Source organism: Larimichthys crocea, chromosome XXI (genome assembly GCF_000972845.2).
Source record: "Larimichthys crocea isolate SSNF chromosome XXI, L_crocea_2.0, whole genome shotgun sequence".
Classification (NCBI taxonomy): Eukaryota; Metazoa; Chordata; class Actinopteri; family Sciaenidae; genus Larimichthys; species Larimichthys crocea.
In genome coordinates, this window is record NC_040031.1 from 4,249,649 (window position 1) to 4,272,461 (window position 22,813).

Below are 22,813 nucleotides of genomic sequence, written 5' to 3' on the forward strand. Positions count from 1 at the left end.
GCAGAGCAAGAAGGTGTTTGGCAATAGAACAGAGGTGTTGTAATTAAAGGTGTGATAGATGAGACATGGCACGTGATAACAAGCCAAGTGCAGCAGGTTGTAATGTGTCCTCACGGCAGTCATAATTAACACACTCAATTAGTTCAAAGAGAGATGGGTGGAGAAAAGGTGGGAGGGAGCCGCAGAGAGCACAAGACAGGAAAATAAATTAGACATTTTATCTGTAAATAAAGTAAATATAAATGTAATGAACGGCTCCCTTGGCTGTTCTGATGCAAAGAACTTTACTCTGGCAACTGACGCCTCTCAATACCAGAGAGCTCATGGGGAATATGGCATAGTGACGCAGGGATTGCGGCATTCATCAAATCACAAAATCAAGCAGCTCTCTCAGAGAAAGGTGAACGGACGAAGCCCATCTTATGATGGATCTAAAGGAAATAAATACTACCTGGCCTCAGTATGCTGGAAAGAGCATAGAAATAATCAGCTGGGATATAATAGAAATGCCTTAGCTGTCAGCGCACAGATGATTGGGTTTCTTTAGCTTTAATGTCGGAATGACGGGGGCTCCAGCCCTCCACCAGCCGGCTTAAAAGTCGGTAGCCCAACTCTCCACTTCATGACTCAGATATGCCAGTTTATTTTCGCAGGCCCATTTGTCAAGTGAGATCTTCATTCCACCACGAGATGCTCATATAAGAGGCATTATGGTTCAATTACATCTCAAAGCCATTTTGGAGACAAGTGTGCTGTTTTTCCATTGCACAGTGCGGTGGAGGCCAGATACATTATATATTGCCTCCAAACCACACCAGATTTTTCTGGCAGCGAAGTAACAGACAAAATCCAGTGCCAGTCGCTCAAAAGCCCAACACATTTACAGATTTGGCTTCCTGAATCGCCATGCAGTAGGTTCACCTCTCAGATTGTCTCTTGTTTTTTATGTCACAGAGGCAGGCCAGCACCTAGCGTACTGCGGCTGACAAGCAGGGAAACGCAAGCAAAAGAGGGGGGTGTAACCTCTTAACCCACTCCCAAACAACTACTCAGAGCAGATGAATGGGATACACCCACAGCTGATTTAACACATTTGAATCAAAGTCTAACTAGTCATGGTCAGTCTTCCCAATCTATGGCAAATCATTAATCCACTGTAGTTCTTCATCATTATCAGACGAGCACAGAGGCCAGCTGAAGAGGTAGATTGAGTTTCCGTGGCTGACCGAGTCTATTTCTCAGTAGAGCTTTACTGAGGTGAGGAGGAGAACCTCTCCATGCGCTGCAAACCTTTTCCAGCCGGGAGCACATTCCTCCAACAACCGCGTGCCTGCACGCCGCCTCCCAGAGGAACGAGAGGATCATGTGGCCACTAACAAGAGAAGCCCCCGAAAAACTTTTCTACCTCCCATTACTCTGTCTCGATGCATCTACTTCTTGCTGCCAAACCCAATTCCTCCACAACTTGCTTGGATCTCAATCGCGTGCCTCAATCTGTAACAGTCTGCCTGCTTGTCATAACGTGTTGGAGATGAGGTTTTATACATGTTTAAATTTTTTATGTGCGCAAAGTCTGATTTACCTATGTAAATACAGCATGGAATATGCAAGAAAGATGCTGCTTTTATGAAAGCTTTCAGTGCCTATGCATTAACTGGAACTTTGGTGAACCCAGAGACCCTAGAAATTCTGACAACCTTTTCTCAACTCATTTCAGTATTTTTAGAGAACTGTTGCAGGACTAAACAAAGACCTCTAAATCCTGCTGAAATGAGAAAACAAAGACAGCACCATGTCTGTTACTTATATCAAAGGCCTGTCCAAATCTTCTTACAGCTTCACAAAAAAAGTCACGTCCACACCCCACTACCAGTTCAGAAAGCACAGACAGGACTATGGAAATATCCCATTTCTTCCACCGTGCAGAGACCATTCACAATTGACAAAAAACTGTAAAATGTCTCAGTATTAATGAACAAACTATTAGTTTTTCTTTTAGACCAACACCATTAGACAGCAGCCTTGTTGTTATTATTCTATTATACAAGCATTTGTATAAATAAGCCTCTAGCGAAAGACAACTGCCGACCATATAATTATAAACCCAGAGTAAAAAGATTTCCTATGTGGGTGTAGCTTGAACTCTTTCGGCTGAGTTCAAAATCATTTCCATGAAAAACGCTCCTGCTATCTCCTCATCCCGTTAGCTGAGAAATAATCATGTAAGAGCTAACCTCTTTACCTCTGAAACAGTTTCACAGTCTCAGAAAAATAGGCAGGTCCAGTGACTACAGGATCCCGCATAAGGAGGCTATCTAAAATGGAAGTTGGATTGGCTTTTCTGTGCACAGTCTAAGCAGTGGGCACACACAGGAGATGGGACTGGATATTAGAAAGAAGATTGAAAACCAAGGACATGTCATCAGGTTTTTCCCTTTACAACCACTCAATGAATTTGAAATGAAGCTTCAAACGAAATAGCCATATGACCAGAATAAAAATAATAAAACAGGCAAACTATCCACACCAAAGAATGCAGATACTGGAAGTCTGTCAATAAATCACACAGGGGAAAAGCTTAGGGAACATTTTGTGTTGCTGAAAATATCGAAGAAAAGTGGTATTGATCTTTTCATCTAACTCTTGGCAAGTGAATAGGAGTATTCCTCAAAATGTCAAACTATTTCTGTAAGCTTAGGGTTATATATTGGCAGTTCACTGTTTGGTTACATTTGGACATTTTTAACAATGTGGTTAAGGTTTAAGGGGAGCCTCCAGTCATGGTTTAAAAAAGAACTTAATCTGGCAAAAAATGGCATCTGTAGTCGAACCTGTTGAGCCAACATCTCCCACAATGCTCTATAGGCTACCTTCCACTGTTGCTTCCATGACTACCACCTGTTTGGTACCTCCTTTACCCAATCCTTTAAAATGGGAGAGCAATATTTGCATATTAAGGCTTATCACACAAACCAGTAAACTAATAAATAATATCCACACTGATTCCACTGCATACCATACGGACTAATTAGTGACCACTAAAGAGAAGGTCAGCCCTTTAAAGCCCTTTAATATACAAGGCATATAAAGATTTCCATTTGTGACAGCATGTGAAAAGAAAATCAACTCTGGTTGGAGTTTGGGGAAAGTGATCGAAGGTCTGCCAACTATATGTCATCACCCAGCTTCAATATCTGGAAGAGACACAGTGGTATTTTTAGACTGCCCACAGAGACACCGGGGTAGCCCGCTCAATGTTTCCGGCAAGCTCTTTTGTCTAATGTTTCTTCCCATGGGCACACTAGGAGGTCATTAATGGTATACCTCCACTGCACTTATGGTACCTAATATAGAAAAAGAAAATGTCCTTTCAAAGAGTACATATTCAATTTGTTTTCTGTACTATAAATCAAACAGTAGAAACAATACATTTCTACTCTTAAATCTCTTGTTTTGTACCATAACAGTGCTTTGATGTATTCAGTAGCATCAGGAAAGGAATCCAACTCTCAAAAAGCTCATTTGAATACATCAATTATTAATGCAGACGGTGATGGAGATGAAATGCACAAAGTTGGGGGGGGTCGTCATTTTGGGGCATTGTTACAAAAAGCTTCTGAAAACACGGCGAGACCCACAAGCCACTGGGGCTTGGATGCAAAATGAGGTAAAATGTAATCAAGCATTAACATTTTGGGACCAGTTCAGCCAGGGAGAAAAAAAAAGGGGGAAAAAAAAGCACCTGGGTCCGATTCAACATGGAAAAAAGTCAAAATTTGCTTTGGCTACATTTAGAACTCTCCATCCTCTCCATATCTTTAGGCTACAAAGTACTTCATAACTCCAGTATCAAAATGTTTTGATATTTTAGCTTTAACAGGAGGGCAGTGCAGTGAATGAAAGATGAGGAAAGCTAGAGAGGACAAACAGAGAAAGTGGTTGCGGGGTAGCTCACTGTAGCCAACACACCACCACTGAGGGTGCCGTAAAATCCCTATTGTCAAGAATGAATAGCCGCTTTCTTCCATTTGACATATGTGATTAGTAAGCCTACAATAAAAGCTCTTGATAAAAGAAAACAGCCTCAGGGAGTGCTGAAGAGCTTTTTTTTCCTTTTACACAAGACTGAATTTTTGGTATGACATTTATTTGTTATTTAGACAGTATTGATATGTCGGGCTTTCATTTTAATTTATGGAGCTGGAAATGTTCAAATATGCAAATATTAAAAAAAAAAAGAAAAAAAAAAGGTTTTTCACTGTTGCCAAGAGCAAATTAAACAGAGGATGTTTCACCATTATTCCTGGCTGCAGACACCTGATGCCTCCCTCCATCATTGTAATTGATGCAAGGCAGGAGAGTAAGGATAGATGAGATTGTGGCGATGGACAATCAGAATAAAGGTCATGGACTGCTGTAATTAGGGGTGCATCTGGGCTGAATTTACTCTGTGCTCCTAACGAATAATTCATCCCTTCAGTATTCTCACAATCGACAGTCCATTACTGCATTATATATCCTGACTTTTCTGTGGTGGAATAGCCACTTTATCTCGACCTGCTACTTCAAAAATTTCTATACAGTAGGGTGTGGTGTCAATTTAATACTGAAGTTCATATTTTAAATCAGATTTCTTGTCAAGGATTGTAGAAAGAAAGCATGGAGTTTCTGTTTTTTCTTTCTCTATCATATTGCAAACCTCCACAGATTCACAAAAAGAGATCTCGCTAAAGGCTCACTAAAAAGGATCAAAGTGTAACTTGCAACACTGTGTCCAATTCATCCAGCAGCATTCCCTAACTAAGTAGAATAGCTCTTTCCTTCAGGCAGGGTGTTTGCATTGCTCCACTGGCACAATCATACACACACACTCCATTTCATGGCACAGTAGACAAGCAAACACTGAGACACTGAGTCTGGAGCTGAGAAGGCTCGTCCAGCACTGCAGTGTGTTTAAGCTCGGTGAATACCCGTGCCTGCTGTTTAGCATCCCTGATCAGCCCTTTGTGCTGTATGGGGTGGGCACAGTAGGGTATGACCTGAATGCTGATCCAGAGAGCTAACCAGCCAGCAAACCAACCAACCAGCAGGCCACACTTCTATCCAGCCAACCAGGCAGACAGAGCAGGAATCCTGGCAGCTCAGCGGTGAATCTCACAGTTGCCAGGGGCACGTATGAATCCAGCTCAATCTTCTGATGTCCAGCAGAGGCCTTAGGGCCACTAGCCTGTTTGATAAAGCTATCTGGAAGTCTGTCTCTATTACTTTTTGACCAACTAGACATCAACACAGAACCAACACTTTCACAGTATTTTGTAGGCTAAAAAGGTCAGAATTTAATTTCAACAATTTCAGTTAATACAAACGAAAACATCATGTTTAATTAAAGTAGACTACAATGAATGCTGTTTGTGTTAAAGTAAAAACTGAAATCTCAATCAACGTCAAAACCAAGCGCATTTTCAACAAATCATTAAATACCCAAGTCACTTTTTCAATCGAGTGTAAAGTTGTGTGATGTTTACAGTCGATTCCAGGTGTAGAAGCCAATTACAGAAGCTGTCTGTGCAGAGCAGAGCAGGGTGATATACACTCTGATTATTGTATCCAATAAATCTGTCAGCATGTGCAGGACTGTGGCAAGACACAGCGAACAGTTGCTGGGTCACTCTGTAGGCCTCTTTCACACACATTCTCTTTCTCTTCTGTCCAACAAGAAACTGTTTCTTTGCATCTTTCACTACCTCCATTTTTAATAGATCGTCTCGTTGGGTTAGTGCGGTGGGCAAGGCTGAGACTCAGATGGTTTTCATAAAACTTAGTTCCCTCCTTGAGGGTGAAATTATTTTGGAGCCACATATTGACGTATAAGCACCTGTCTGTCCAAAATCAGAAAGTTGGCATACATGCTTGTAGCTCTGTGAGGTTATACTTGGGCATAATGGTATTTTGAGCTATATGTTAATGTCAACGTATTAACATACAGACGGTTAAGCAGGTGTCATTTTAACAATCAAGTACTGGACAAATAAAAATGTTGACCTCATGATGGTGCTTCATTAAAAACCTGACAAAACCACAAGTATCTGGGCAACCTATCCAATATTTATTGAGATATTTCAATCTGGTCTGAACGTGAGGGAACCGACAGACTGACCATTACCATCACTAGAGCCACATTAGCTTAGCTGTTGAGCATTAATGTTTTTTTATTAAAAATAAAAGATAATAATAAGATAGCAATAAAGTAAAAAAAACAAACTGTTTAAAAATAGAAAAAAGTTGAAAATGCTGTTTAAAAAACTAATCTCTTGAAAAGGCTGGTTCACTATAACGTGACATTGCATTTCTCACAGAGGATTAATATCCTTGACAACCTATGTTTTGTTAAATTTCTTATAATGGCCACATAATGGTCACCAAATTGAAAAATCTAATTTCTTAGTGTCTTTTGGGCTTTGTTAGTTAAATTAACACTAAAGTGGAACATTTAAACAAGCAGATTTTTATTAAATAAACGTCACAGTGCAACAAGAAACAAGAAGAAGGTCTTTGTTCTCAAACTAGTTCTACCTCCATGTTTCCCCTGACCCATGTCTAATGCTGCGGTAGTCACCCCAGCTCTGTTTAGAGGGGGGCCACTCCACCGCACTCCTCCTCACAACAGGAGGTCTTTTGTCACGCTCTGACCTTTTCGGCCATGTGGTAATAAATTTGTTTGATTTGTTCCTCCTCTCCCGTTTAGAGTGCTTCTCTTTCACATGGAGAGGGCGATCAGTGCAGAGACGGCTACACTTTCTGGGCTTGTGGCCGTGTTTGCGTGCAAGACCCATCCGGCCTGGCCTACCACTGGGCCGTTTAAGCATCCTGGTTTGGGCTCAGAGCATGTTGACCCATGGAGGGAGTTCAGGGAGACCCGCACCAGATGCAGGGGGACTAGCAGAGAGGGATGGAAAAATCCTGTGCGAGTCAGAGCTCAGATGCCTATGCAGAGAAGCAACAAATGAGTGGATGGATTGTCTGTCCAGCATTTGCCATTTCTCTTCGCAAACCTTTTTGCATGGAGAGGCTTTTACGAGGCACAGCAGCCCTGAAGGATGAGCCTGAATCATGGCACATCAACGCAGAGGCCTCCTCTCACTGATGTTTATTGCATGGGGCCTTAGGTGCAGGAAGATCCTTTGAAAATGCCAGTGGAGCAGAAAGGAGAAGACATCTTTAGTACCCTGACCATCTTATATATCCAGCATTTGAAACAGCTGTGTCTTGTCCCAGTTCTCCTCACAGCTATCTGGCTCTGCTGTTTAAATATAAAGATGCTGCCTAAGTGCATGAGGACTCCGGGAGCTCTCCTTCCTGCAGGGCGCTGTGATTAGCCGCAATTTTATAGAAGCCCTGTGCAATCAATCAAACACAAACAAATATGAGAGAGAACCAATCAGCTAAAGACACTAACAGCTCAGGAGAAAGTAGGCAGATGGAGACAGGCAGAAAGACAGCTCAGATCACACTGTTATTACCTCTATGTAGAGCTTTAAAGCTGACTCCTCTCCGCTCAGCACAAGGCAGCAACCAGAACACAGCATGAAAGCTTATTTAGTGATTTAGAACACACGCACGCGCGCACGCACAGAGAATCATTACATTAATGAGTGGCAGCGTTCAAGGATGCAGCTCTGACTGATCTCATTAGATACTATCACAACAGGCCAGTGTTCTCACACTGCTCTCAAACCCAGTCTTTTTTTAAACTCTCCCATTTGGGCTCCAGTTCCATGCCCTAATTGAAGGCACATGTAACATACTCACAAAGAGATCTAGAGCCCCCATCGACAGCCACGTGAATGTAGGGAGGATGTCAGTGTTAACGTGGAGGAAAAGGGGGTTGGGTGTTCCTTCAGGGATCAGGCCTTCTATGACAGACTACACTGACGCACCGCTGATAGCTGATATTGCCGCCTCATTAACTTGTGCTTGCTCTCAGAGAGTCGGGGCCAATGTTAGCTGGTACTCAGTGAGGAAATCAGGTTAAGGCACGATGGTAATCTGGTATTTATTTTAACTTCAATTGGATACGGAAAAGTAGGCTTTAGGGGTTTGACGCTTAGATGTTGCAAAATTAGTTGAAGGATCACCTATAACATAGGCTAAACATTGTTTAAATACTTAAATGTGCAGCTGAAAGAGTCAAACTCTGAGCAGACAGATTAATATAATATTAAAGAAACAATAAAGGAAAGTAATACTTTATGTCAGGTTCATCCCCACGGCCTAAAGCTTGCTATTAATTCATAAGAAAGGAACTATCTAACTATAATATCGCCAGTGCCGCCTTTGCCATTGCGTGAGACAGCACTGCCTTGTAAACCTATAAACATGTCCAAGAGGTACCCAAATAGCCTCTTACGTGTTTTTAAATGCTTTGTCTTCCACATGGTGCCAATTTGCATTTTTGTAAAGGAGCTCATTTACGCATTTGAGATTTTATGGCCACCAAATCACACAAACCACACCGCCTCTATAACCAGTGCTTGTGCTTTTTTTACTGACTTTGGATTTCCTCACTTAGTTTTTCCACTTAGAAAGTGTAGAATCTCTCAAATACAAAATAACACAAGTAAACACACTGATCTGACAGAAACTGTTTCTCTTGTCAGCTCTTCTTTGCCCTCCTTTACAAATTAATTTAGAGTATGTCCACAATATATAGATTACTTACACTGCTCAGGTGCAACATTGAATAATCACAAAGGAATTACAACACCAATTTGAAAGAAAGATGTGCAAGATCAGATATTTTGCTGTGACAAATTCAGTGTACATGCATCTAACAATAGGTCTTTGTGCCCTGAAATGGACAAAAATGCAAAACCTCCTCCGTTAACTGTAATGTTTCCTCCTATGTCTTTATGTCTTCTCTGTATTGTCTTGTCACTCCTGTCACCGCACCACAAAAGACTTTCCCCAGCGAATCTCGTTCACTGAGTCAATAGCATTCAGAGGCAATTTTCTTCAGTTTCCATTGTCGGGTTAAATTGAATTCTGAACTAAGATACAACACATACGGCTACAGTCAGCACTATTGGATTTTCTAAAACCATTTGTTCGACACTGGCAAAGGTGAGCTTCCAAAATACCACATTCTACATACAACAAAAAATATTCATAAAATGACCAAAATTAGATATACTGTACATGATACTAAACACGATGAAGCTGCATCATTAGCTACGGATTACTGTGGGATGAACTGATCAGTCAATTGGATAAAGTGTGTGTAATCGATGTGTTTGGCTGAGTCTTGTCGTCACACACCAGCAATCTATAGTTTCTCTGTCCTGAGGGCAGGCCTGATTGTCAAACAGACAGCTGCTTGTTTTCTTGCTCCTAACTAGCTGATGCAAATGATCAAAGTCATGTGACTCCACAGAGAGAGTTGCTCAATTTCAATATTTCCCCGAGAGGCCTGTATTGAAATTGAGAAATAGCCCCTGGTGTCTATGAAATAGCAAACATTTACATCTTTTGTATGAAGCACAATTCTAAAAAAAAAAAAAAAGCTACTACAAATGTGGACGTACAGGACACTGGCTGCAGAGGTTTTGAAGCTCATATTTTTTTGATGATGGGTTATAAAAGTTTGGCATTTGAGATCTGATGTTAAAGAAGAGTTAGTGGCAATGATGCTCAGTAAAGTGGGTTGAAAAGTTTACATGGGTGAGATTGATATTATGAAAAGAATTTAACCCAGCTCTGTAGACGGAAGTTTTTCAACCCACCAAAACCTCAAAAACTTACATGGACTTTGCAAAACTGTGTCAAATACTACAGGCACCACGGTGACCTGAATGAGTAGAGCAGGAAAAAAAAACAGGAATCTTTCAAGGCCCCTCCGAAGGCTACCCAAGAGGTAGCCATCTCCCTTTGATGTCTCCCCATACTGTATTCCTGGTTTGCGGCAAAACAACAAAGGGCCATGTGGCGCAGAGGACTTATTACTCAAATGGACCGACATTAACAACTGCATGTTACGCTTCAGCCTTGCAGGTCTGTGCAGGCAGCCTGGCAGCACCAATAAATCATTGCCATTTGTATGGTAAACCAGAGCAAACTGGAAAATGATTTCATGAAGTATATAAAATGACATCCCTTTTATAGTTTAAAATGCTTACAATGAAATTCTAGTCAAAGAAGGATGGGGATTTCATTAAATTTACATCATTACCATCCTAAATGCCTCCTGTTAATGGAGTGTCAGGGTGGTACCATCGCTACAGGCCTTGACAGACGTTTTCTAAATTAGCAAAGTCTCCAATATAATGAAAGAAAGAAGAAAGAAACCTCCCTGACATGTGTGTCAAACATCAAAAAGCTCCACTCTACAGATAAAAAGAAAAAGAAAAGGAAACTTAATAAGCCGTGCATCTAAAGATTTATGGATACAAAGTCAGACATGTTGCATGTTACCCATGGACGTGGGGACAGAGGGACATATATTAACATTTTAGTGTAGTATGCAGACTTCTGACGCCTGTTTTTTTGGCTCTTTAATTCAGTCAAGTATGAAAAATATGTCTACAGGTTTGATAAAAAAAAGCACTTTGGGATTCATGTGGTCTGCTATGGGGGGTTACTCAACCACTGGGGATTGCTGGGACTGTATTGTTGTCTGCAATTAAAGTATGCATGAGGTTTTAATTCACTATTAATAGTTGCATTTAATTTAGAATCTGCACCACGTAAACAACAATTAATAGTTGCATTTAATTTAGAATCTGCACCACGTAAACAACAATCCCTCACTCAGGAAAAATGTTAATTAAACTCCTTAAAGCAAGAATCTTGTTTAATTTTCTATACAAGTTCGGAAACAGAAATTTTTTTTTTTTTTTTTTTCTTGTATCCCAATGAATTTTTATTCACATCATCAGCTCAGCTCAATAAACTGCCCAAATCGTCAGCAAAACCTCCTGAGCAACACAAAATCAAAAACCCCTTTTCTCCTTCTTTACTTAGCCACATTCACACGGACAGAAAGACTTGCATTCATTTCATTTCTGGAATACTTGTTGGTGGCATATTGTAGGTGGACTGAACAAAGCTGAGGGAGTGGACGCTGAGGCACCAGGCCCCCAGATAGGAGGACAAAGGGCCCGGCAGAGCTCTGGCTAAGTGAAAGGGCCTGAGACAAAAGGCTGAGAAGAAGAGCGCTTTATGGGCCAGTTTTAGGGAAGAGTAGGCAGAGCCGGGGCCTGTGCCCACGCACCAAGCCCCCAGGTCTTGGTGAACCACCGGAGCACAACCATGTGTGGTCCATTATCACACCCAGCAAGCAGTGAACACCACGCCTCCCTCAAAGGGAAGACGGATGCCCCCTTGCTGATTGCCCCAAAACCTGGAAAGAAAGGCACAGGAACAAAGGCACCGGCTCTGTTGGGAGAGAGCCATTGAAAAGGTCGCAGGAGCATGGCTTTACCCTTCTTCAGGGGAAGACAATGAAGCTGACAGGTGTTAAAGGAAGACAGACAAGAGGACAGGGCAAGAGAAAGGACATGGATGGGTTTGAGTGCCGACGTGGATGAGGAGCTGAAAGAATGGGGAGACACTCTGAAGAGGCACATAGATTCCTGAGGGGAGCACAAATACTTGTGTCCTACATTTTGAGTTGTCTTGTTTTTTGACGGAGAAACAATGGAACCCTGCGGAGTAAACACAGCAATGTTGAATTGGTTAGCAATTATAGACAGAAATGTTGTCAGCTGAATTTATCCGTTTGTAATGACGCCTGACACGCAACCACCCTCAAAGTCATTTAACGAACATGTCAATATTTCCAGCGTCGCACGCTCAAGCAGAAGGACTTGTCAAAACATGGGCATGAAGCCGTGACTCATCCTTCCGTTTATTCATTTGTCTTCATCCGATATGGCTGTGAATGCCGCAGTCCTTGGGAGCAGGAAACAGATGGAGCCATGTCCTTCATCAGATCAAAAAACAGTCCAGTCCCTTCGGCGCTTTGTCCGCAGGCTCTGCAAAACACGCGGCCTGTGTCTACGTCAGCTGCGCTCTGCTCTGTTTCCAGGTCAGCTGCCAAGAGGGGGGCAGGGAGCAGGGGGCAACACTCCTCAGGAAACCTTTCCTTAAGGAATTAGGGTCAGAGTATCTGCTCCGCTGACCTCCCCAAGTGCTCAGGATCAGGGAGCAGGGGGAGAATGGAAGGAAGAACAAGAGGACACTTACGTCATTCCCTGTCCTCTCCTGTCCAGTCTCCAGTGACCAGGTCTCTTACACAAGAGGCTTTAGAGCTGCATTATCCGCTGCTAACATCAGATGTGAAAGGGGTTCAGAGAGCAGCCGTCTGGTGATGCCTCTCATCAGACATGACAATCCCTATCCTGGATGTCCAGCAGGCCATATCTCACAACTGTCACTACAGATCTGTCAGCGCTGAACATGCATAGCACATAAACACGCAAGCTTCAAACGGCACTCAGCGGCTTGTTACAGTGCATGATGGATGCCTGAGAGTGTCCTGGATGTGCTCGAGAAGCTTAACAATACTCCTGTTTCCATGCAACAGGCCGTGTTTGAAATCAGCTCAGATAAGGCTGAATAAACCACAACACAGAGAGTGCTTTTTGCTGCCGGAGAGAGTGGTGTATAAAAATGTGTTGTGCAGCTGTAAAAAGCTACTTTCTTTTTTTCAGATCTAGGCAGCTCTCATGGTAGCATTTAAGTGATAAAATGAACAAGTCAGTCTAACCGTGCGTTCACACAGAGTAACAAGATCAACAAGTCACCAGAGGGTCTTTCATTTCATAAAGTGAGCTGAGAGAGCAGGGACATTCAAGTATGCGCAAGAAGCCTGCAGGCTGAAAAAGGTCGCCCACCCCCATGTCTGAACCTCTAATGGACATCAGTCATGAACAGCCGATAGATTTGTAAGCTAAACAAAAATGTTTCCCTGACAAGTGGGACATGGATGAGATTCTGATTATAGTTTCCAGTTTCTTTCTTTGGTTTATTTTCAGTTACCCATTAGAGATTTCCAGTAAGAATGGGAGCTAGAGCTAGAATATTAACTTTATGCAGATGTCAGTGTGTACGGTGACCAGTAGGTAGTTAGAAATTGCAGAACAAAAGTGGCAAACTAGGTTTGAGGTCATTTAAAAAAATGGTACATGACTGGTAAACGGTATGAAGATTTATATGCTCAAGCTTGCGCTTGAGAATTTTGGTTCTGCTTCCTGTTTTATTTGTACAAGAGAAAACCTCCTCGTAGTCTCCTTCTGGGACTACGAGTTTGATAAGAAGAATTTCATATCGTCCAAAAGTAACTATTTACAAACAGGCGTTGGGAAAAGTGAGGTCATCTTACAATCATCTTATATTCAGGCCTGAATAATATTATTGTGTGTTCCCACATCCATGGTGTTGGACCCATCTTGCTCCACCTTCAAAAGAGAACAACCCATCTGGCTCACATTGTGAACACACTGTGAAAACAGAGGAGGTGAGAGCTGATGAGAGCGTCATTAGAACATCTGGCTGGAAATATCACAATGACAGTTTAGCGGCTTTGTCTGTTTAATTGTGGTCAAACAGTTAAACCTCCCCCCAATGTGTTAGGTTAATTTTTCCAGAACCAGGAAAAACACAGAAACAATATTTGGTTAACAAACGAGATGCAGTAAACAGGCGTTGTGCAACATCACTATGGGTGTGACCACCCAGGTCCAGCATCTGGGATCTGGTCTGGAAATGAGTCAAATAACACAATCTAGCACTGTGCAACACAAAGGCAACACACACATTCTTCCTGTGGCTCAAAATCAAAGCTCTTCCCTCTAAAGATAAATATCGCCCATCAAGAATATCACACGATCTTTCATCATCAGGCCAAAGATGGAAGGGAAACAATCATTTTACAGAATGTGCAAACATGTAGACTAATTTCCAAATGTCCAGGGAGTCTGAGGAGGAACAATAATGTGATAACTGCCAAGAAACCTTTATTGTATATCAGTTTCCAGCCACTCCGGCGTGCTAACCTTTACTTGAGGAAAATCCCTCAGCTTATTTCTCTCCGGGCTGTTAAGCCTGGGATACGCCGTATCACACCATCAAGACAGGAACATTTAAACAAGTGAAACAGAGCCAGCTATGGTGAAACCCTCCACACGATCTGTCTGGTCAAAGACAAAGTGATAAGTTCATCCTTATTCGCTCTCCTCCACTCACCGTCACTCAACTCCCACCTCACGCGCAGATAAAGACTCGACATGCACACATAAACTTTAAATAAAGACATCAAAGATGTTGGAGCTGGCCAAAAGTACCATTCAGAGGTGAGAGTTGCTCTCAAAGCATTTGTCCGAGAAACAAACTGTCATTCCTGGTATGTGCTACTGAATATAATTGGCTGGAAAGCCTCTTTCACAAAAGGTATATTTTTCATCGTGCAACACCTCCAGCTATATTTCATGCACAACTCTCAGGCATATGCAGAATATTAATAAATCAAGACAAAAACCATCCGAAGCACTGCTTTTGGATGTTTCCTACACACTGGGGAGTAATTTGTACTGCTTTTGGATGTTTCCTACACACTGGGGAGTAATTTGTTATTGCAAGTGGCCCCTTACAAGCCCAGTGTTCCTTCTCCAATGTATCCCCAAAACAAAACAAACAAAAGCTCTCAGATTGGAAATGCAACGTTTTCTTTCTTGGCTCTGCACACCATAAAATAAAGAAAATTGCAGTTTTGGATGATGAAATATGAAAAAAAAACAAAACGCTTTTTTTTTGCTCTCTAAGATTAGATTGATGCCGGGGCTTGTGTGCAAATACTTTGTAAATTCACAAAAGTAGATTAGTCTGTTTCTCCCATAATCCCTTTGTTGCTCAGGGGAAGGGATTTGCGGGTGAAGCCTGAGGGTGTGTGCGGGTTCACTCTGTGTCCACCACCTTACAGCAGTATGGAGAGAGAAACGCCACGATGCTTTTGACCAGACAAACAGGCCAAGCCTCCGTGCCTTGCCTCCCCCTCCCCCCACCCAACACACACCCAGACACACACACACCCACACCCACACCATACATACATACATCTTCCCTCAGACAGACCAAACAAACCATAATGGCACAATGACCTACAAACCACAGGCCCACAGGAATTATTCACAAGCTTTTAAATCAGATTCCATTAAAAGTCAGCTGCGGCAGCAAAGGAGGAGAGAGAGAGAAGGAGGGGGGTGGGCCCAGACCCCACCCCACCCTGAGCCTGTGCATTTTAACACAACATCATTTAATGAGCTCATGCCAAGACAAAAGACATTCATGCTAAACACTCCTGCTTTGTTTCCAACGTTAGAGTGGTCATGCAGTTGAAGGAACGCCGCTGGAAAAAATGTAAGTGCAAGAGGACGCGGAAAAGTTGTAAGCAGCACAAAAAGCAGATGATGTTTTCCTTTTCTTTCCCCAGTGATGACGTTTAAAGTCTAGAAATAACATAAGCAAAGATGCACAATAAATACAATTTCATTTTCAAAGCTTATATAATGTAATTAGCGTAAATATAGATCTCATTATGGTTAGATATAAGTATGATCGAAGTAATTAACCTCAGTAAACTCAATTACTGCTCTGTGTGTAATCTGAGATAAGGACCACGCTGCGGAAGCAAAGTTTGACATAAGGCAGATAAATCAGTAAACTGTGAAGACTCACAAAGACTTGGGTTATTCATCATGACTTAGACATTTACCAAGGCAGCAACTACAGCTGGGAGCGAGGCAAAAGCTTTTGTCATGTTTCTCGTCTCCTTTCAAGACTTGTAACGCAGAATGGAACCTAAATGGATTCAACAAAGAATGAGAATAAGATGTTGCCCCTGTGTTTAGAACTAGTACTTTAGTTTTAGTTTAGTACTGTTTGTGATGGATAACTGATCTGTGCTTCCCTTCTGGTCAAAATCCAAACACCCTGGTTAGATTTACTTCAACATATTTTATGCTTAAGTGAGTCTGTACACATTTGCATAACATTTTCTAATTAGTACTAAACACAAAGACCACCTGAGGCTGATGGAAATGTCATTAGTTTTGCAAGTATTTTGTGTTTTGAACAAATTGAAATTTTGACCTGCTGATAGCAAACAATCAATCAAACCAACCAACAGGCCCACGCTGCTTGGTATAAAATAATTTTGTGACCTCAGTTTATGAAGCATTACAAATTTTATTATTAACAATAACTTAACAGGATTAACACGATAGCGTGGAATCAGCAAGGGAACCTAGAGTGTGGGTGTAGCATTATATTTGTAAGTGAGAAAACTATAAATAAAGCTATGCAGTAACTGATCTGTTACAGTTGTAAATGTACATAAAAATATTGAAAATGGAACTATTTTGGATGGCTGCCAACACTGTACATGTTTATCTTATAGACCACTGGATTACTAAATGATTACTGCGTAAATAATTCTCACAAAATATCTAATAAACCATCGTTCACATCGTATAAACTGGAAGCTCAACTGGAAACAATTAACACTTTTACAGCTCCTTTCATTCAAGCTCTATGAATTGTGCCCTTCTTTTATAGGTTCTCCATAGTGGGATCATGAAACAAAGAGGCTTGTTCACGGTTGAATTCAGGCAGTGTACAAAAATGTCAACAACCTTAAATCAAGTCAATAAATGGCGACTACCTTCAAGGTTTTCTGAAATTGTTTCATCATTTGCAGTGCAGACCACAGAGCATCTCAAACTGCCAATCTTTGTTCCAAGAAATATTGTGTTTATCGTTCCATTTCCTGTCTGGACGGAGAAAAAAGTAGCACTAATGCTATTAAAAAAAAAAAAAGTCTCTCTGCATAGCAAAAGAAGCAACTTACATACAAACAGACTAATTCCTCTTGTGCTCTTGTGCTCCTCTGATGGACCACCTGTTAGACTTGATGCTCATTAGGTTGGAGACTGGGAGGCCGCCATGGGGCTGTTCTATCAAACAGCCAGACTCATCCTGGAGGAATCCGGCTGTAAAACGCACTCTCACTGGGAAATCACTCAGACGAGCTCATAAAAAAAAAAAAAAGAAAGAAAAAAAAAAGAAAAAGGCACACACAAGCGTTTTCTCATACAAACTCGCACAGACACTCTGGTCTGAATATGCCCAAACAAACACGTTTGTTAAATTTGAACCAATGAGACAATGACTATCACAAGTCCTAAAGGATTCAAAAACCCATTATCCAGCAGGGATAGCATTTGATTTTCTGTTTGGATGGCTCCAGTGTGACAAGTTGCTGGTGAAAACAGATTATCTCACTAGGGAGTAAGAGAAAATAACTTCCCAAAGGCACCCAACAGATGATGTCTTGTAAACATTTCTGAATCCTTCTTATGGAGCAAACTGTATATCGTCAACGTTTGCTGCTTTCCGTCACTATAGTAACTGTACTAAATGTGCCCAGTTTTGTATCTACAAGCTAAAAATATTGTGTTGTGTGAGTTTTATGGCAGTTTTTCTTTTTTTTTACCACCATAAACACATCTCACCACACACAGTTTAACTCAATTTACAGTACAGAGGCCACAGTTTAGGAAAGAGGTCATAGCTACATAAAAAAAAAAAAAAAGCTGAGATAGCAACACTGCATGTCTCTGTGTCCTTTGATTTCCCAGAATTCCTCTCACTAGAGCGAAAAGATAATGCCAACCTCACCTTGGATATTTATAGATGGTAAACAAGCACATGCTGTTTCTTTACATCGTCTGCAGGGCCATTTTCTATTTATGTGACTCTTCTTGGGAAGCTGCATTGCCTCTACCAAATTGTGGAGGATGTTAAGTCTCCCGCAAACTATTTCGAGTCTCTGCATCAAGTTACACTGTTTTACATGAACACGGGAAGTTTTTCCAGAGGTAATGAGAATCTGTGCCAGCCCAGAAAAAGTGCAAAGCACACTCAGCGTGCCCCAGGGGCAGACAAAACAGCATTAACTATTAAGGCTGCTTAAATGGAAAGAAATTCACTGTGTCAACCCAGTTTTCCCATGAAGGAGCGAGGAAGCCATAATCTTAAAAATAACATGTTGACAGAAGGTGTATGTTCATCTTGCTACTGGTGATGTGTCGGTAATGACCAAAAACAGTCGGGAAATTACATTGGCCCCGGTTTGTGATCCTCTGACTCACAGGAGTAGATTAGTACTAATGAAATATTCAAGACTACAGTGCAAATATGGATGGATAAACTTCCATCCCTCCACCTGATGTAGTTGCTGATGACAGTCCAGAACTGCGACATAATGTACAAGATAAGCTATTTAGTGTGGAAATGATCTTTTGATTGATGGAAAATCAGCCGTCAGCTTATTTGTGGAATGATTGATTGTCATTCTTTTTCCAAATTCTCATTGGATTTGCAGCTTTTCCAATTTTATTGAAGCGGAGCATGAATGTCTGTACCAAATTTTAAGCATCATTCAATGTTGAGATATTTCTGTCTGGACCAAAGTGGTGGACAGACCCACGTTGATACTCACAGAGCCCTAAAAGGGATCAAAGCGATCAAGTGTTCAGGCTAAATACAGAGCATTGCAAAACATGATGATGTAGTTATAGGACTTGTGTGTGATCAGCAGAAACTGAGTGAAACTACAAAAATAATAACAAGCTTTTCCCCTCAAGTGGTTAATCATAATGTCTTGTTAGATAAATGTGACATGAATTTCTCCAGAACAACACCTGCTTATGACGTCTCCATGGGCTATTTGTAGAGCAGTCTCTTAACTGCTAAGCTTAGGCACGCAGCAAGACCTACGACATCAGTCCAATCGGTGTCAAAAAGCAGCTTGGGTGTGGGTTTGTGTTTACATATATGTGCATGAACGAGAGACAGAGACTAGCATGCCACCAAGACAAATCAGCACCAGTGAGCCCTTAATTCACCGATGTACTTAATTACGAGCAAACTGCTTAACGATGAGACACAGTGGAGGGCAGAATGTGTTGCAGCGAAGGAGAGGGAGATGGATCATGTAAGTCGCAGCTGCTTGCAAATGTGAACAAAGCAGTGGGGTTTAATTATATGAACCTACTCACATGTCAGATCGCTGATAACAGAGTTCAGCGGAGGACAAGCCTTCTCAGAGGAAAGATTTGCCCGCCTGTTTGTCCTAGAAGAAGTCAGTAAATTAAAAGAGGGAGGAAGGTTTTCAGTTCAGCCTCCCACCTAGCCAGCCTAATACAATCCAGAATTACACTTAGGTCAAACACTTTTGGCTGCACACTCTGGCCAATCTCACTGTAAGATCTTGACTTACAGCCCAGGTGCAGAGCAATATATTTATCTTATTAATATAGAATTTCTTTTTTTACCCAACATTTGGCTACGCTAATGTCTTGGCTCTATGGATGACAATGGTGGTTGGCCATCCAACCAAACAAGTGGTCTAGACTGAAACCACTGAATGATTTACTCTGAAAATTTGTAGAGATATTATATTATACTTTACTTAGCTCTTGAACACACTGAATTGATTGGTATGTTTGCCTCCCTAAAGGAAAAATTATAAGCCTTTTGTTCCCCTGACTTTTTATCTTGTGTCAACAGATCAAAAGTCGAATTCGATCACTGCTTTGGTTCATGACAAGGCACAAGCATAACTGATGCAAGTTGCGTAAACATCAGCAGTACTTTGTGTTACGTTCTAGTCAGGCTAGACTAAGATGTGAACACGGTAAATATTTCTTGTTAAACATCAACATGTGAGCTTGTTAGCATGCTGATGTCAGCATTCAGCCAAAAGCACTGCTGCTGATTACGGCCTCATAGAGTTGTTAGCATGGCTGTAGCTGCATGATTGGTTATGGAAAAAAATATGTCAATCAGTGTACCAGTTAATTAACCAATCACTTAACAACAATAACCGCAAACAACTTCACAACTATGAGATCAAACCACTGCCGAGAGAGCTTATAAATCTGAGCTAATTCTGGTTTCAGTACAAAGATTGAAATGGTTTTGTTCATCAGAACTCTAAACTATTTTACAATTTACATCTGTTTATCAATCAATGGTTTACAGTTCAAGCCAATACAGTAAGTACCTGTTGGGAATAAGGATGAAAACCAAATGCTCATCTGTCAGTTTACAACTTATTTTTCATCTACTGAAGTTCACTTGCCCAAAGAAAAGGTGAGTTTTGTGTAACTGCTACAGAATCATGAAATCACTTGCAGTAGATACAAAAGGAGACCACACACTCTGCTTTGCTGGTTATCACAGTGCAACAGAGTGGATTCCTAGAGCTCAGCAGATATTTACAATTTAAGTCATGCAAACCTGGTTAAATCCTACACAGTGCACAAATTTGGTCCAGCTCAGTAGCCAAGGGTTCACGCCAGACTCATTGCATTACAGTAAAGGAATACACACTTTGGAGTGGTGACTGGCAGATGTGGTGTTCAGAGGAGCCAGCAGGAAAAAGCTGCTCAACCATCACTCAAAAACTGAAAGGAAGAAGGAATTCATGATGTTCTGCCACTCTTGTATCAAACTGTGGTTTATGGTGAAGGACGCTGGGAAAAGGGCTAAACACACACATCAGCGGTGTGAAGGCAGAGATCATCCTCCGTACTGCCCTCCTCATCATTTCTATAATCCTCAGGGGCTACTTTGAGGGCTGCAAGTGAGGGACCTTCAGCAGCAGCACTTGAGGTGTGCACACAGGTTTTTATGAGGTGCAAAGTGAGCTATTATTCCCTCCAACCCTTCAGCTGGCTTTCCTAAGGGCAAAGAATTCTCTCTAAACCCCAAAGAAAAATACTTGTATATGGATTTTTATGACTCGAAAAGTGTACTTGCAATTGACCTATCCCCTCTTTTTGGCTGAGAAAAGCTGAGTTGGAAAGCGTTGCTGCCAAATGCTGCACGGCATAGTCAGATTCCATACTGCACATACAAACAGATGAGTGAAGCAAGTCAGAGAATGAACCCAGGGAAAAATAACAGGGTCATACTGTCTCTGCGTTTGTATTATTTATGTCATACCAACAAATAATTTAGGCCTTCCCCTCAGCAAAAGCCAGTATTTGGTGGAATTAATGGACACTATTTTTTCTCACACATCAGGTAGAGTACACTGCAATCAAGCCTACATCCCAAACATGTGAGCTCATCTCCTATTTCCAGTAGAGGGGAATTGAGGTTATTAATCTTTGTAATGACTATTAATATGGGATTTCAACAACACAGAACACAGCATAAGTGTGTGATGTCTCCATTCCTCTGTAGTGGGACTTCATGTCATCAAAAGCCCAAAAGGAATCCACATTGCATTTTATATCCTTGATATCACTTCCAGTGATGGGCAGTTAAAAAGAATTATTTTCTGTATGTACTACAGAAAAACACATGGCCAGTAAAAACAAATGGCCTGTGTCACTGAGATATGTTTTCTCTAATAACATCACAAGTGCAACGTGGAAAAAGTGGTTGGTTTCTAGCTGAATGAGAACAAAGAACTGCAGTGCCATTTCCACACCCTCATCATGTAATATTGATCTTCCTGTGGGTCATGCACCATCTTTTTTTAACCCTCATCCCTCCCTCTACTGAACTCTGCCTCAGGACCGCATTTGTCATCTCATTTCAGCAAGCCAGCAGGGGTGCTTTAACAAATCAATTACCAGCTTCTTGCTGGTTAGCTCCAAAAGGCCACCGGCCAATGGTTTTGGGGCAAAACACTGTGTTTCAGTCAGCCAATATTGCCCTACGTTTGACTTGTTCAGTGCTAACTCACAGCCAAAGCAAATATCTTTTTTTTTAACAGTGCTACTATAAAAAACAGCTCTGTTTTGACCATAAAGTCTGCAGCTGTGTTCAAAACAAATGTGAACATTTTAAATCAGGGAGAAACATAGTTTTTTTGAGCACGGGCACTAAAGTTTAGTTACCTTTGATACAATGATGAGTGCTGGACCTGAGTCAGAGACACACAGGAGCCAGGTAGATGCACCAATTAAACATTTGTTACAGAGTTACTTATACCTGGAGGAAGTGTACATGAGATGCCAAAAACCAGCGCACGAAAGACATTATTGCTGTATTAAATAGTGTGCCTACAAACGGTGAATAAAATAATGTTGTTGTTTTTTGCTACACCCGCATACATCTTACTGTGGTTTTTACCCACTAGAGCACCAAAAATGTGTTTTAATCGTCGCCTGCAAGTAGTCCTCAAAGAATGCACTAATAGACTTTATTCACAGCAGCCATTTTGACATGAAATAGTAGCGTAAACACAGGTGTTTCCAATGATACTAGGTTCCATTCCATTCAGGTCAAACAGAGTCAGGGTGCTACTGTGGTTCCAGTGTTGGCTCAACGGAGAGGCGGAAAGCTGCAATGAATGGAATGGAACCTTAATATCACTGGAAACACCTGCATTGACTCTACTATCTCATGTCAAAATGGCTGCTATTATTCTTGTTTACTTAAAACTACAGTGCCCAGCTGTTAAAGGAAATAACTTTTAAAGAGTCTATTAAATTAATGATATATTTGTTGCCCGTTTTATGCCTTCAGTAGGGCTCTAGGCTAAGTGCTACAGACAGGGTAGAAAAGTCAGAACGTAAAGCCAGTCTTATCCTTTAAATTTCTATATACCACAATCAGAGATGTGACTAATAAAGATTTTTTAAAAATGAGGAGCATGTTTATTATTTCTGAATAAGGTATAATGCTGCACATGGTTCTGTTTCAGTCTATTTAAAAGTGAGGTAAAGAAACGCATCAGGAT

General features: G+C 41.3%; 1 protein-coding gene across 1 annotated transcript in view; it reads right to left on the bottom strand.

The window, feature by feature from the left end:
• Positions 1–22,813, bottom strand: part of tmtc2b (transmembrane O-mannosyltransferase targeting cadherins 2b) — a 92,227-nt gene that overhangs the window by 52,987 nt on the left and 16,427 nt on the right. The window lies entirely within an intron of this gene.